The 15,113-nt window shown below is 48.7% G+C and overlaps 1 protein-coding gene across 3 annotated transcripts in view; it reads right to left on the bottom strand.

The window, feature by feature from the left end:
• Window positions 1-14,859, bottom strand: part of CCDC120 (coiled-coil domain containing 120) — a 43,994-nt gene extending 29,135 nt beyond the window's left edge. Inside the window, exon 1 of one of the 3 annotated variants that reach the window (XM_082205461.1) lies at window positions 14,710-14,859. The gene's annotated coding sequence lies outside the window, so the exon portion shown is untranslated. Of the gene's footprint in view, window positions 1-2,584; window positions 2,608-14,424; window positions 14,611-14,709 lie in introns of those variants that run through there. The other 2 variants (XM_082205460.1, XM_082205467.1) reach the window with 2 other exon arrangements.
• Between the last annotated feature and the right edge of the window lie 254 nt (window positions 14,860-15,113).

The raw sequence follows: 15,113 nt of genomic DNA, 5'->3' as shown, positions 1-15,113 counted from the left end.
GGATAGCTGCGCAGCCTGCATTCACTCCATAAGACGCACACACATTTCCCCTTACTTTTTAGGAGGGAAAAAGTGAGTCTTATAGAGCAAAAAATACGGTAAGTTTGAATACAGTTTAAAATGCAGCCTCATTTTAGTGGTAGCCCATAGATCAAAGCCATAAGGGGAGAAAACGTCAAATATTCACAAATATTCACCCAACTATCCATGCTGGTCCTACATGAGCCAGCAAAAGAGCCGAGGGAAAATTTATATACAAAATCCCATATAAGGGGTTCCATTAAAAAAATAAAAAATGAGAGCGGGGGTTAGACTGAGTCCAGCCCAAAGGCCAGGCGGAACAGCTCCGTCTTGCAGGCCCTGCAGAAAGAGGTCAAATCCCACAGGGCCCTGATCTCTTGTGACAGAGCATTCCACCAGGCCGGGGCCAGAGCTGAAAAGGCCCTGGCCCTGGCTGAGGCCAATCTAACCTCCTGGGAGTCTGATGGGAGTCTGAGCCCCATAGAGGAAAGGGAGGAAGCAGACCCACTCGCCGTGGGGGTCAATTGTTATGGGGACATAGGAAATGGGTTTCTGCTGAGGCTATGTGCACATTCGTGGCAGAAGGGGCATTTTCCTCCTCCCTCCCACATTTAAAGTAGCTTTTTTACGCTGCTGTTCACATCAAAGAGGCGGTGGAGAGGCCTTCGCCCAATGCCCATTACCTGATGCGTTTCCCTGCGCCAAACTCACTGAAGCTGTCCTCTGCGCATGGGCAGTGGCTGCTTGAAATGTACACTCTCACGGCTAACACCATGTGCACTTGGCTTCAAGCACCAGCAGCGAGAGCGCATGCTGGAGCCAGAGGAAGCGGTAATGTGTGTGCCCAGCCTGAGTCAGGCTGTTGGTCCATCTAGCTCAGGACTGTCCACTCTGACTGGAAGCTCTCCAAGATTTCAGGCCAGAGTTTGGATTTAAGAAGTTCTTGTTGATCACTTGCATTGGTGTTAACCCAGATCTAAACAGTGGTACCTCGGGTTAAGTACTTAATTCGTTCCGGAGGTCTGTACTTAACCTGAAACTGTTCTTAACCTGAAGCACCACTTTAGCTAAAGGGGCCTCCCGCTGCTGCCGGAGCCCGATTTCTGTTCTCATCCTGAAGCAAAGTTCTTAACCTGAAGCACTATTTCTGGGTTAGAGGAGTCTGTAACCTGAAGTGTATGGAACCTGAAGCGTATGGAACCCAAGGTACCATTGTAACTGGGTGAAGCAGAGGTATTTTGAGGCAGAGAACCAAGCGAAGAATCTTGTTTGGAAATACAAAACCAGCAATTATTCGCCGGAAGCCTAGGCTGTTTTCCTCCGTACCTGCAGTGCTTTCTTTCACCACCAAAAACAGACCCTCTGCAAGTGAGTGTTGTTTTGGGGGGGCGGTTGAAAGAGGAAACGGGTCCTTATGACACAGCAATGCCCCCTAGTGATTGTCTTATTTCTTGCAGCAGAAAAGTGCCTATTGATCAGGTCTTTTGGGCCTTGATCTATAACGTGGCCCGCCCTGCTAAACTCTTCCTTGTGCTCATCTCCAGCCTATCAGAAATATTCCCAGCAGAAGACAGAACAGCAAGTCCAGAACCTATTTAGCTTTCCCACACAGACAAGTCTCTACCGATAACAGAAATAGCCAAGCCTCAATGTGCAGGATATAATGGTCATTTTGTCGTATTTGTGGCTTGTTATTGTTGACTCTCCCCCCCCCACACACTTTCTGCCCGTTCCCTCCTTTCTTTCTTTCTTTCTTTCTTTCTTTCTTTCTTTCTTTCCCTTATGTCCTGGTTTTCAGGTGTAAAAATGGCTACAAAAGCTCAAAATCACGATTTTTGGGGGTGGTCTCACCCAAAACGCTCAAAAATTTTGGTGGTTTCCTTTAAAAAATGAATTTTACGTTTTGAAATATGGCAACCCTGCCCTGATCGCCTCTTCCGCCGTCAAACTGTTAGGTTTCTGGAATCAGACTTTTTTTCGTGTGTATGGAAACTCCATGAATCACTGTGTACATTGATGAGACTATATTAAAAGGAGAATCTTAATATTTATAATATACAGCTGCCCACCCTCCCTGCTTTTGACATAACGCTGGTTCCTTTATCCAGAGATAAATAATTTAAAAAGGCCATCTTGCCTGTTTTGTATTTTCCTTTTAACATGGAATCACAATGGCATGGGTCACTCCCACCCTTCTCTTTCTTACTTTGCGTGGCAGGCAAAAAAGAAACAAATGAAATCAGTTCAGCTCTGGGGTTATTTAGGTTCTTTTCTTTCTTTCTTTCTTTCCCCAAGCCGGAAAAGGAATCATGTGAAATAAACCTTTCCTGGCTAATTCTCTTCCCAGTGCACTTGCAGAGCTTGGGGTTTCCTGCCACAGGAAACTTGCTTTGCTGGCTGCAGGCAAGTGAACAAAGCTCTCCCGGATCCTCCCACGCCGCCCCCCCCTCCTTTGGTCAATAACGGGAACCAGCAGCATCTTGCAACCCTTCCCTAACTCTCCAACTGGAGAGGCGCCACGGCAGGCGGTGAGGGATCGCCGTCATAAATCGCCAGCTCCTACCCTCAGAGGAGGCTGCATCAAAGATAAGCAGTTTCCAGAACCCGCCATCTCTCTCCACCTTCTCTGGAAAACGCAGTCTTCTATGTCTGCCGGTGCCATCCTGAATGCAGCCCCCCCCAGCTGTAGCTGACCCCCAACCCCCACCAGCCCGATCAGGGATGATGACAGCCGGAGTCTAGCAGCAAGGGGAGGGCCTTCTGGTGGTTCCCTCACTACGAGAAGCGAAGTTACAGGGAACCAGGCAGAGGGCCTTCTTGGTAGTGGCACCCGCCCTGTGGAACACCCTCCCACCAGATGTCAAAAAGATAAACAACTACCTGACATCTGAAGGCAGCCCTGCTTAGGGAAGTTTTTAATGATTGGTGTTTTAATGTACAGTCATACCTTGAGTTACAGATGCTTCAGGTTGCGTTTTTTCGGGTTGCGGACCGCCAAAACCCAGAAGTACCAGAACGGGTTACTTCCGGGTTTCGGCGGTCGCGCATGCACAGAAGCGCTAAATCGTGCATGCGCAGACGCGCCGAATCGCAACCTGTGTGTCTACTGTATTTTTAATCTTTTGTTGGAAGTCGCCCAGAGTGGCTGGGGAAACCCAGCCAGATGGGCGGGGTGTAAAGAAATAATAATAATAATAATAATAATAATAATAATAATAATTATTATTATTATTATTATTATTATTATTATTATTTCCGATCATTGCTGGGCTACAGTGTTGGGGCTCCTGAGAAGGCCCAGATTAAAGATTCAAATCAATTCTTCATCTGGGAATCCTTCCAGGCTGGTGCTGATTCCATTCCATATTGTTTGTGCTGTGTTTGCAGCACCCAAGCGACCTCTCTGGGGCACAATCCTGGGCAGTGTGTATGGAGGTCCTGGGATGCCCAGACAAAACCCTCCTCTTGGCCTCTCTGATGCGGTCCAAAGGAAAGCAGAGCAAGACGTTTGGCGCCAGCTTGATTGCCGGAATGAGGGGCACAAGGCACCATCCAACCGCCTTAGGGACTCCACTCCAGATTTGTGTAGACTTTACTCCTTAGACCTTTTTTCTCCCGAAGATGTCGCACAAAGCAGTGGGTGCTGACTGTCCCTCAGAGTTTACTCCCAAAGTGTGCTGAGCCCAGGGGTAACTCATGGAAACACGGTCCAGGTCCAGTCCAGAATCTGAAGGTTCTGCTAGGAATCAGTCTGACAGGGCCAAGGCAGGACACAAGGCAGGAAACCAGGCAAGGACAGGTGCAGGATCTAGCAATTAGCAATGTTGCTCCTGCAACTTGGGGCAGGGTCTGACAGCCTTTTATCTTTGTCAGGGTAGCGGTCAGTCCTGATCCCCCGGTGACTCACCTCCCTGTTCCACCTGAAGGCGAGCACTCCTCCTGCGAGTACTCAGGTCTCTCCTTCTCTCAGACCTCCGTCTCTGCAGCTTGGGAGATGTCGGTGGGTTACTAGACCCAGGGGCTGCCTCAGCCTCTCCTGACCCAACTGGTAGTGGAGCAGCTGTTAGTGATGGCCCAGCTGAAGGCAACGAGGTAATCCCCGCATCTGGAGCCAGGGCAGGCTCCGGCCCCTGACTCGGCCCAGCTGGTGCTTGTTCATAGCTGTCAATGTTTCCCTTTTTTAAAGGGAAATTCCCTTATTCCGAATAGGATTCAAAGGGAAAAGTTGACAGGTATGGCGTTTGTTGCAGGAGAACCTGTGCAGACTGGGCCTCTTCAGGATCAGGCCCCAGACTTGGTTCAGATGATGCCTGAGGCAACGGATCCGGTGCAGACTGAGACTCCTCTGGTTCCGAGTCCGAGCCCGAGTCCCGTCAGGCCATCACACAAAGCTTTTCTCACGAATGAGAACAGCTACAAGGCAGCGAAGGCTTTCCTTCTCCTAGACGGGCTACCTTCCCAAGTTGACGAGCCCCATCTGCCCCTCATTTCCCTACAGCACATTCAGTAACTGCCTTCTTGACTGTTGGACCCGCTATTGGTCTCGTCCACTCAATCTGCCGCAGCCCGGCCTCCATCACATGCCAGCAAATTCAGGCTCGGCAATTCTCTCCGACTGGAAAGTCTTTCACAATGAACCATCCCCCAAAGGTCCGGCTTTTCGCAATAAGGAAAGTAACTGGGGAAAGGCACCGAAAAGTGTGCGGCAATACATGTTTTGATGCAGCAGCGTCTAACCTCCCCGCAAACGAATCAGGATGAATGCTCAATAAACAGGCTGCCCAGTAGTGGGCCAGGTAACATCAGAATAGTTACCGTCTCTCAGCCCAACTCGCCTAACAAGGATGTTGTGAAAATAAAATGGAGAGGTGGGTAGTGAGTTCATTGGGGGGGGGAATACAAATCAATATATTTCATCTGTAAGCAGCTGCCTCATTAGGCAAGGAATTGCTGTATAAACAACGGCCTCCATCCCCAAAGCAGCTGCCACGCACACTCGCTAAATGCATCTTAAAGGCAGGCTTCAAAACTGTGCCCATCCACAAACATATTCACCGTAATATTGGGGTAGAAGCAGCAGCAGCAGCTGCCTACTGGCAGCCACGAGACTTGGGTACCACCAATGCTCAGCAAAAGGTCCTGATTCAGCAACTACACTTAACAACCATTATTCAAAATACTGCCACAAAAAGGTTAACGGAATTTGCCACCTGGTTTGCTGTACACCAGCTCCCTCGGCCAATAAAGCGAGATGAGCGCCGCAACCCCAGAGTCGGCCACGACTGGAGCTAATTGTCAGGGGTCCCTCTACCTTTACCTTTGACTCTGAGTGCAAGCAGGCAAAGGGACACCTATAGAGAGCTTACCGTAAATATAGGACCTCCAGGTCGCCTCTCTTATTTACTACATACATTTATTTTAGATGGAAGTACAAACAACTAATTAAATGAAAAAGACAGAGAGCTGCAAGAAACGCCTGGTACAGCCTAAGAAAGGCCTCACACAACTGTAATGGTTTACAGTTGTTATGGCCATTGGCTAATGCGAGTAAAGTTTTAGCTATCTGTCCTGATTCAGCAGTTGTGGTAACACAAGGGGTCACAGTGATTTTAAAGATACAGGGATGCGGGTGGTGCTGTGGGTTAAACCACAGAGCCTAGGACTTGCCGATCAGAAGGTCGGCGGTTCAAATCCCTGTGACGGGGTGAGGTCCCATTGCTCAGTCCCTGCTCCTGCCAACCTAGCAGTTCGAAAGCACAAAGTGCAAGTAGATAAATAGGTACCGCTCCGGCGGGAAGGTAAACGGCGTTTCTGTGCGCTGCTCTGGTTCTCCAGAAGCGGCTTAGTCATGCTGGCCACATGACCCGGAAGCTGTATGCCGGCTCCATCGGCCAATAAAGCAAGATGAGCGCCGCAACCCCAGAGTCAGCCACGACTGGACCTAATGGTCACCTTTTAAGGGTGGGATGGCTAACCTGTGGTTAACATCTGGAGGTCCACCATTAACCACACCTTGTTCCTCAGTGTGGAAAATCTGAGGAAACATTAAACTACAATTGCGTAGCTTGCAACCTGCTCTCCGGTTTGCCTTGGCCTCAGACAGTGATAACCAGATTACTACCTGCCTGACTCAAATGTGGTTGTGCCTCTGGACTGCCAGGAATCACATCCATCTCTACACATGGTACCACTCAGAGGATTTTTCTCCTGGGAGAAATTCTTCCCAACGGCTGATGGCAAGGATGAAATCTGCTCCCCATTCTGAGCTAATCCCAGTAGCAACCGACCATTGGAAGCTTGGATCCTTCATGTCTCCCTTTTGCTATTCTAGCCCATGTCAACAAATGTAATCAGGAGGTCTTTTGTCTAAATGCAAATGGACTCTGGGAAAGTGTGTGGATAATTAATTAGAAGGTCTGCAAGGTTATACCTCCTTGTAGCTCCACCAACTATGTGCTATGGATGTAGTTAGCCCCTCTGAACCAATTGTTGTGTCATTATACTTCATTATACGCTTTAAATAAAGTGCTCTGGCCATCAGACATTCTGGTCTGCCACCAGTAACAGTTACAATCTACACGCCCACTTATCATTGTTAGTATTGCTGTTATTATTAATCACCATGATAAGCTTATTTAATATGCATACACATTATAATTAAGGTGACTTTTCCACGCACACAAAATGCCCAGTGTGGTGTAGACACATCACTAAATATATCATCATCTCCCAGTTAACAATGTTCATTATCTGGCCTTGTATTTATGGGCCAAAGAGAAGAAAACTGTTCTCTTGCAATATTTTAAAACAACTAGCTGTTCGAAAGGTATTGCTGTTCTGAGAGAAAAGTAAAAACTGACTTGCCGCTTTCCCCAGTATTCTGATCCCAGCAACAACCAGCCCAACACAACTGGATGCTTCTTGCAAGAATATCATCGTTCTTTGGCTCCAGAATCTGGTACTTTCAACATGAAGACATGTTCTGCTGAAACAAACATTATATTTTGCTCCCTATGTTTATGCCTGTTTGTTAATGCCTGTTTGATTATGCCTGTTTGTTAATAAGAGAAGCCTGATCTGAGCAACTGTATTTGTAGTGGAATGCAACAGCCATTAGTGCAGGCTCTCCTTTATATTTTTTTTATAATAATTTTTATTACATTTTTTCCAAATTGCAGATAGAACAGAAAAAGAGAAAGAACATAGAAAATAGAAAGAAAGAAAAGACAAAAAATCACAACCATTTCAACAACTTATTTCGAATTTCTATCGGACTTCCCCACATCTCGCCCATAATGCATTCTTGACAATAAAATTATCAGCAAATTATAACCTTGTTTCATGTGTTTCTTTGTACTCTCAATTGCAGTTTAAGTTTAAATCTCTTATTTTCCACTTATTCTAAAAATGTAACACATTATCATTTTTACCCATTTAAACTTTGATTTTTTCATAAATATTATCCAATTTCATATATACTCCACTTTCATTGCTGGGGCTAACATTCCAAGTCACGCGACATCTTAAGATTCATATAACTTATAATACTTTTGCAAATAGTCCTTAAATTTTTTCCAATCCTCCTCCATTACTTCTTCTCCCAAATCTCGGATCCTTGCAGTCATCTCGGCTAGTTCCATGTAGTTCATCAATTGCGTCTGCCAGTCCTCCAGTGTGGGCAAATCTTGAGTCTTCTAGTGCAGGCTCTCCTTTAGGTGCCCCCAGTGCTTTTTTAAAAAAATGTTTAGGGGTACTGTCATTTTGAGGGACGCGGGTGACGCTGTGGGTTAAACCACAGAGCCTAGGACATGCCGATCAGAAGGTTGGCGGTTCGAATCCCCGCGACAGGGTGAGCGCCCGTTGCTCGGTCCCTGCTCCTGCCAACGTAGCAGTTCAAAATCACGTCAAAGTGCAAGTAGATAAATAGGTACCGCTCCAGCGGGAAGGTAAACGGCATTTCTATGCGCTGCTCTGGTTCGCCAGAAGCGGCTTAGTCCTGCTGGCCACATGACCCGGAAGCTGTACGCTGGCTCCCTCGGCCAATAAAGCGAGATGAGCGCCGCAACCCCAGAGTCGGTCACGACTGGACCTAATGGTCAGCAGTCCGTTTACCTTTACATTTACTCTCATTTTGACTCAAGAAAATCACCATTTTATATTTCAAGTAGGGAAAAAATAAATACTGTAAATGGACAAAACTACAAAGATTCACAAAATGTTTAGGGTTATGCGTACCCCTGCATCCCCCCAGAAAAAAAAATACTAGGTGCCTGAGCTAAGCTGAGCTAGGTGATGCCAGGGCAGAGGGCCTTCTCAGAAATGACGCCCCATTTCTATAATTCCCTGCCCAACCAGGATATATTTTCAGTGCCAAGCAAATATATTTTTGTTCTCCGAGGCCTTTAAGGTGTGTGTTTTAAACTGTTTTGATCAGCTGCTTTTAATTTCTGGGTCTTGGTGGTGATTATTTGTGTTCAACTTGGTATCGATTTTATTGCTATTTTGTTTTGCTAGAAACCACCCTGGGAACACTTTCCTGAAGGGCAATAAACGTACAAAACAAAGAAACCATAAAGAAAATAACGTCATGGTTATTGGATCCAACCTCCATCCCACAGAGGGCATATCAGGGAACACTGAAAAATAATACTTGCAGTTCAGTTTTACTAAAATAAAACATACCTGCACATGGATATTGATCCAATAATTGCACTTTAATTGATGACGAAGTGTTTTTGGGTGCCAGCACAAGGTTCACTGGCTCTCACATTCAGCCAGGAGCAGGCGAAATAACTTCCAAAAGTGTCTAGAGGTCAAGGCTTCATGACAAGAAATGTGTTTTGGGGGCAGGAGGTTGGGGGGAGGACTGTGGAAATGAAACGAGGGTTGCCTAGGGTTGCCAGCAGATCTCTTGAGGCTTAGATCGGCTGCATATGCACCATAGAGTTCTCCCCTCAAATAATTCTGAGAACTGTAGTTTATGCCTTGCAGTGCTGCAATGCTCAGCACCCATAACAAACTACAGTTCCCGGTATTCTTTGGGGGAGAAAAATGTGTTTTAAATGCATGGTGTGTACACAGCCCCTGAGACTCAGTTGTGGCGGCTCATGAGGGTAGGTTCATTTTTATTTTTTGAAAAATACCACCAGCCACTCCTTTCTAACTGATCTCCCCTTCGAGAATACATTTTATTATGCCTGTATTGGTATTTGCCTGTTAGTAAAGCCCTCCCACGGAAAGAGAATTGCTGAGCCAGAATGAAGGTGGGAGAGAGAGGGTTTCGCTCTAACTTCAGACTTGACGGAAAAGGCTATGTGGCCCTGGTGGAAAATTAGGCCCCCATCACACCAGACCCTCTGAGTGTCCCTATTTCCCAGGGACAGTCCCTGATTGACAGAAGCCATCCCGGTTTCTGATTTGATTCTGGATGGTCCCACTTTTCCTTAGGACATCCCTATTTGCATTGGAGAAATGTTGGATGGTATGGAGTTATGCCACCCCCGATCCAAGGAGCTAAGTACCGTATTTTTTGCCCTATAGGACGCACTTTTTCCCCTCCAAAAATGAAGGGGAAATGTGTGTGCGTCCTATGGGGCAAATGCAGGCTTTCGCTGAAGCCTGGAGAGCGAGAGGGGCCGGTGCGCACTGACCCCTCTCACTCTCCAGGCTTCGCGGACCTCTCCGCAAGCAGCGGGAGCGCTCCCGCTGCTTGCGGAGAGTTGCCAGCATGCCGAAGCCTGCGCGCTGAGATCAGCGCATCCAGGCTTCGCGGACCTCTCCGCAAGCAGCGGGAGCCAGCGTTGGGCTCCCACGGCTTGCAGAGAGCTGCCTGTTTGGGGGCTGGGGTCGGGGGAAGCTCGGGTCTCCCCCGCCCCAGCGGGGGAAATAATTTTTTCCCTTTATTTTCCCCCCAAAAAACTAGGTGCGCCTTATGGGACGGTGCGTCCTATAGGGCGAAAAATACGGTAACTATACAACCTTTAGAAGACATCTGAAGGAAGTTTTTTAATGTTTAATGTTTTGTCATGTTTTTATATATGACGGAAGCTGCCCAGAGTGGCTGGGAAAACCCAGGGGTATAAACAACAACAACAACAACAACAAATTTATTTATGCCCCGCCCTCCCCGCCAGGGCCAGGCTCAGGGCGGCTAACACCAAATATGAATTGCAATAAAATGTAATAGAACAACAACAACAACAACAAACAGTTAATTAAAATACAGCTTAAAATACAGCCTCATTTTAGTAGTAGCCCATAAATCAAGACCATATAGGGCGGAAACATCAGGTATTCACCCGAGCCAGCTATCCATGCTGGTCCTACATGGGCCAGCAAAAAAGGCAAGGGGAAATTTATATACCAAATCACATATAAGGGGACAGAGTGAATCTAAGTGATAAAATTATTATCAGTGGGGGTTTTTTTCTGGGATTTTGCATGGGTATACAGCGCTGGCACTTTTTTTCTAGAAGCAAAGCACTGGTGATGGACATCCCTATTTTCATCGGAGAAATGTTGGAGGCCACCCTCCTGTCATAAAGATGAGGCCCCATGGAGCTACCTTCCTACCCCGTGAACTGATTTCATCATTTTCCCATCAAGCACTTCCAAGAGGAGAGGGAGGAGACCCAGGAGAAGAAAGAATCTGGGACTCTATAAAGACCTAAGCTGAGAACATCTGGTCCCACATTCTGCTCTCAAAAGTGCCCAGCAAGATGTCCACAGGCTTTGTCCCTCCTTTGGTGAGTCTAGGTGATTTGGGCCAAGAGAGTGGAAGCCAGGATTTGGGGTCTGTTGGGGTGGGGGGTGGGGCGTGAGGATTAGACCACTAAGTACTTTCTCTGGTTCCCACTTATCCGTCTGCCTCCCACTCCTTCCTCTTCCATTGAAGTTGGGATTAGAAAGTTTGCAGGGGAAGAAGCTGTCACCTGACTTTAAATCGGCTTAGAAAGGGGAAAAAAGGGGGAGACCAGGGAGGGACGCCGGATGAATAATTCTCCCTGCTCCTTCCCACTAATGCCCCTTCCCATCAGGAGACAAGGGGCCCCCTCAAAGCTCCCTGCCATTGCATTTGGAGGGCTTAACTCTCTAAATCCTTTCACCCACCGTCCGCACACAACACAGCAGAAGTCTAGGGCGCTCTCTTCTTCCTGTTCTAATCCTCTACAACAGGTCTCCTTTCCCTTCCCTGGGCCCAGATTCCTTTCTCCTGGACCCGCCCTGAGGAGGGGAATGAAGGAATGTGGATCGTGAACATGAAAAGTCCAGCTTAAAAGGAAAGCACTCAGGGCGTGGAATGCACCACACACAGCGGAGACCTGGACTGCACCTTGCATAAGGACTTGTGAAAACTATTAGCCTCTGAGCTTCAAAGACACACAGACACACAAACACACGGTTTTTACCCCACATTCCAGCCAAAAAGGCTCCCACGGGTGCGTGCGTACAGTCAACTAAAACAAAAGCATTGTTTCCTTCTCAGTCTTGGCTGCATACACACCACACATTAAAGACACATAACTTCTCCCCAACAACACTGTGAACTGTAGTTTGGAAATTGTAGCGGGGGCGGGGGGGGGATAAACTCCTCTGAAATATGTTCTCCTCTCTCCTCTCATTACCCCCGCCAAAGCTTTCTTCACTGTATAATCAGTTTTTCCTGTTCCTGCACTTCCTGTTCCAGTAGGTTTTAGATGCTTCAGGCCAGTCTCTCTACAATTTCCACCAAGTGGACCCAGCTCACAAACTTGCAATCCTTCCCTCCCAATGATAACAACATCAGATAAAGGTAAAGGTACCCCTGACCGTTAGGTCCCAGCTCATCTCGTTCTATAGGCCGAGGGAGCCAGCGTTTGTCCACAGACAGCTTCTGGGTCTTGTGGCCAGCATGACTAAGCTGCTTCTGGCGAAACCAGAGCAGCGCATGGAAACGCCGTTTACCTTCCCACTGGAGCAGTACCTATTTATCTACTTGCACTGGTGTGCTTTCGAACTGCTAGGTTGGCAGGAGCTGGGACCGAGCAACAGGAGCTCACCCCGTTGCAGAGATTCGAACCGCCGACCTTCTGATCGGCAAGCCCTAGGTTCAGCGGTTTAGACCACAGCGCCACCCACATCCCTGCAACCCTTCCCTCCCAATGGTAACAACATTAGATAGTTGCTAGGCAATTCACCAAGTGCTTCCTTCCTCCCTGGCTTCCCTGGAGGAATGGAACAGTCCAGGAAGCGACACAGAAGCAGCTGATCTGCCTTGGACCAAATCTGTGTTCTCCCCACCCCACCCTGGCACATGCTGAAGTCCTTACTAATAACCTTTGGAGGTGGAAATCCTGGACTGGCTTGTGGGTCCTGATCCAAATTTGATCCAGGGTTCACACCTGGCGCACACATTCAAATCCAGGAGTTCTAGCTTGTTTCTCCTTTGATTCAGCCCTCTCTCAGTTCCCAGGCCTGGCCCCCAGCCGCTGGTTAAGTTATTGGATGATGTCTGCACCTGACAAAAGTGGACTCAAGTGATGCCACAATAAATCTGTACCACTTTGAGCTTCATGCGTCCTTGTTATCTTTGATGGAGTAGATTAGCATGTCTACCCCTCTGGTGTCTGCTTTCTAGTTACAGAAAAATCCCATTGATTCTTCCACCGGTTTTAGTGGGGGTGGGGGAGAGGAGTGGATGGGATTCACCACCAGCCCGGTAAATTAAACTAGGTCAGCCTGCCGCAGAGCTGCTCCCAGTCTCCCTGCACTAGGCCAGCAATTGCTTTGCAGTTGGGAACAGGACCCAGAAGTTCGTCCAGCCTTGGTCTTCCTAGACTTCATTTACTCCTGCTGTTTGGGTGGCTTCCAAACACAGGGGTCCCGATTCTCAGGCACCCCTCCACACACTGCTGAGCTGTTGACCCGCTGTCTCCCGCAGGCTTTGCCCCTGATCAGGCTGGGTCTCCTTTCATTCCGCTTTCTGCCCTGTTTCACTCATTCAATATTTAACCGGTCCCTGTGGCTAATTCGCAGTGTGATATGAGATGGGTGGGTGTGTTCCTGCCGCGATCGGTGTCAGCCCTGGTTACTACAGAGGGTGGTTTTGGTCTCGGCGTCAGGTTAATTCACAAGGGGATTGTATCTTCCCAACCAGCACCAAAAACCCAAACAAATGGGAAGTGCAAGTTTGTCTTGCCAGAGCGATGCAGCCGCCTCTTTGGCGAAGGCTGAGCAACTGTGTATTCAAGAGGTTTATTTCTCCAAGACGGAAAGGCTTCTATTTCTGGGGTGGCTGCGGAGAGGAGCTGTTTATGCAGCGATCCTTCACCCAAACACTCAAGGTTCAGACACTTCTCCTGCACAGGGAGGGGTTATTATGCCAGGAATGCACTAACCCACACCAAATCACAGCCGCTTCCTGACTAGAGGAGGGGAAAAGGTCACAGTGTCCACATCCAGGTATCACTCAAATGTCATTTGTCCATCTAATGAGGTTTCTGCCCTCTGTTGACTCTCCAGAGGTGGGGAGAAAGGCTCCCTTCCGCTGCATGCCCCCTACCAACATTACCATATATAGCAGCTGATACTTAATCATGCCCACCAACTCACACAGATTCTCCTGCAGAGGAGTGGGAAGTGGTCTAGACAGGCCTGCCAGGGTGTCCTATAAGGAGAGATTGGGGGTTTTGCTCTGCCACAACTCTGGGGGACTTGCTTAAAGGCAAAGCGATGTGCTTTACCAGATCTTCTGTCTGCTGTCCTTACCCATCCCCACAGTTCCTAAACCTGGGGCTGCACTACAGCCATTGAACAGAGCTGTGGCCACGGATCCCAGCCCTGCCACAGATCTTGGTACTGGTGCTGGGCAAGCCCCTGTCTCTCCTTGCTAATTTACGATCTGTAAAATGGGAGCAATGCTGACAATTACGCCGCCTTGCAGGATAGCCGAGAGAAACATGCATGCCTTTAACTGCCTTGAAACATAGGAAAGGGGCGGACTTTAAATCTAAATAAAGATGTGGTTTCCGATCCCTTGTCCCCCGACGCCCCTACAGAACATGCACAACACACAAAACCCTTGGATCAGAGCTAAGGAATTCCTATGGAGCGCAAAGTCTTCCCGTCCCAATTCTGCCCCTTTGTGTTGTTTTCATCTCTTCCTCCTCCTCTCCCCAGCCCCAGCACACTGTTGGAGGGTTGGCCCACCGCCAAGGCTGTTTCCCCCTCCCCACAATATTCCACCTCGTACCCTGAAATAGATGGGTGAGCGGTTTTCCCCCCCACCCCCTGGAAACTTTTAAGGTGGGTGGATAGGGAACTACAATAGAGACTCCAGATATATATATATATTTTCACATATACACACACACATATATAAATGAGAGGCCCCCTCCTCAATTGCCCATCTCCCTGAATGCTTACCATTTCCTACCCGACAATGTGGATTCCCTCTTGATCCGGGTTGGGCTTTTCCTTTTAGCCGTGTAAACAAGCCAGGTGTGTGTATGTGTGGCCGGGGTCTTCACTCCCGGCGCCGACCCCATCTCCAGCCGGCCGAGCCAGCTTTCTTCCGCCCCATCGACAAGGGGGTCTCGGGTAATCTCCTTCCCGGGGTTCCGAGCAGGAGGGCGAGATGGGGCGGGGGAGGCGGAGACACGGCGGGCGGGAATGCGGGGGGGGGGAGAGGTGGTCTTATTGTTTGTTTACCTCCTCGCGTCCGGCCCCTGGCGGGTCATCCTTCTTCCCCGGTGGCGCGTGCGCGCGTCTCCCACTTTCACACAAACACAGACACGCAGAGGCCGGCTGTCGCGCAGGATGGCTGTTGGCTGCACACCCCGACGGACGGGGTGTGTGTGTGTGTGTGTCAGGGTGTGTGTGTGTGTGTGTGTGCATGTGCGCGCGTGTGCGCGCCTTATTCTCCTGCTCTCTGCTTTAACCCTTCGGGCGCTGGAGACACAGATCTGAACATCCCTGCTGCGTGTATATGTATGTGCGAGGGGGCGGGGGTCTCTCCTCCTCGGAAGCCCCTCCACGCCCTTTTAATCCTGGAAGACCCTGCCGTTTATACTCTCAGGTGTGTGTTTGGGGGGCTGAGAGAAGACGTAGGTTGC

The sequence above is a fragment of the Podarcis vaucheri genome (assembly GCF_965113315.1).
Source record: "Podarcis vaucheri genome assembly, chromosome: 17".
In the NCBI taxonomy this organism is placed as follows: domain Eukaryota; kingdom Metazoa; phylum Chordata; class Lepidosauria; order Squamata; family Lacertidae; genus Podarcis; species Podarcis vaucheri.
This window is presented reverse-complemented; position numbering and strand designations above follow the sequence as displayed.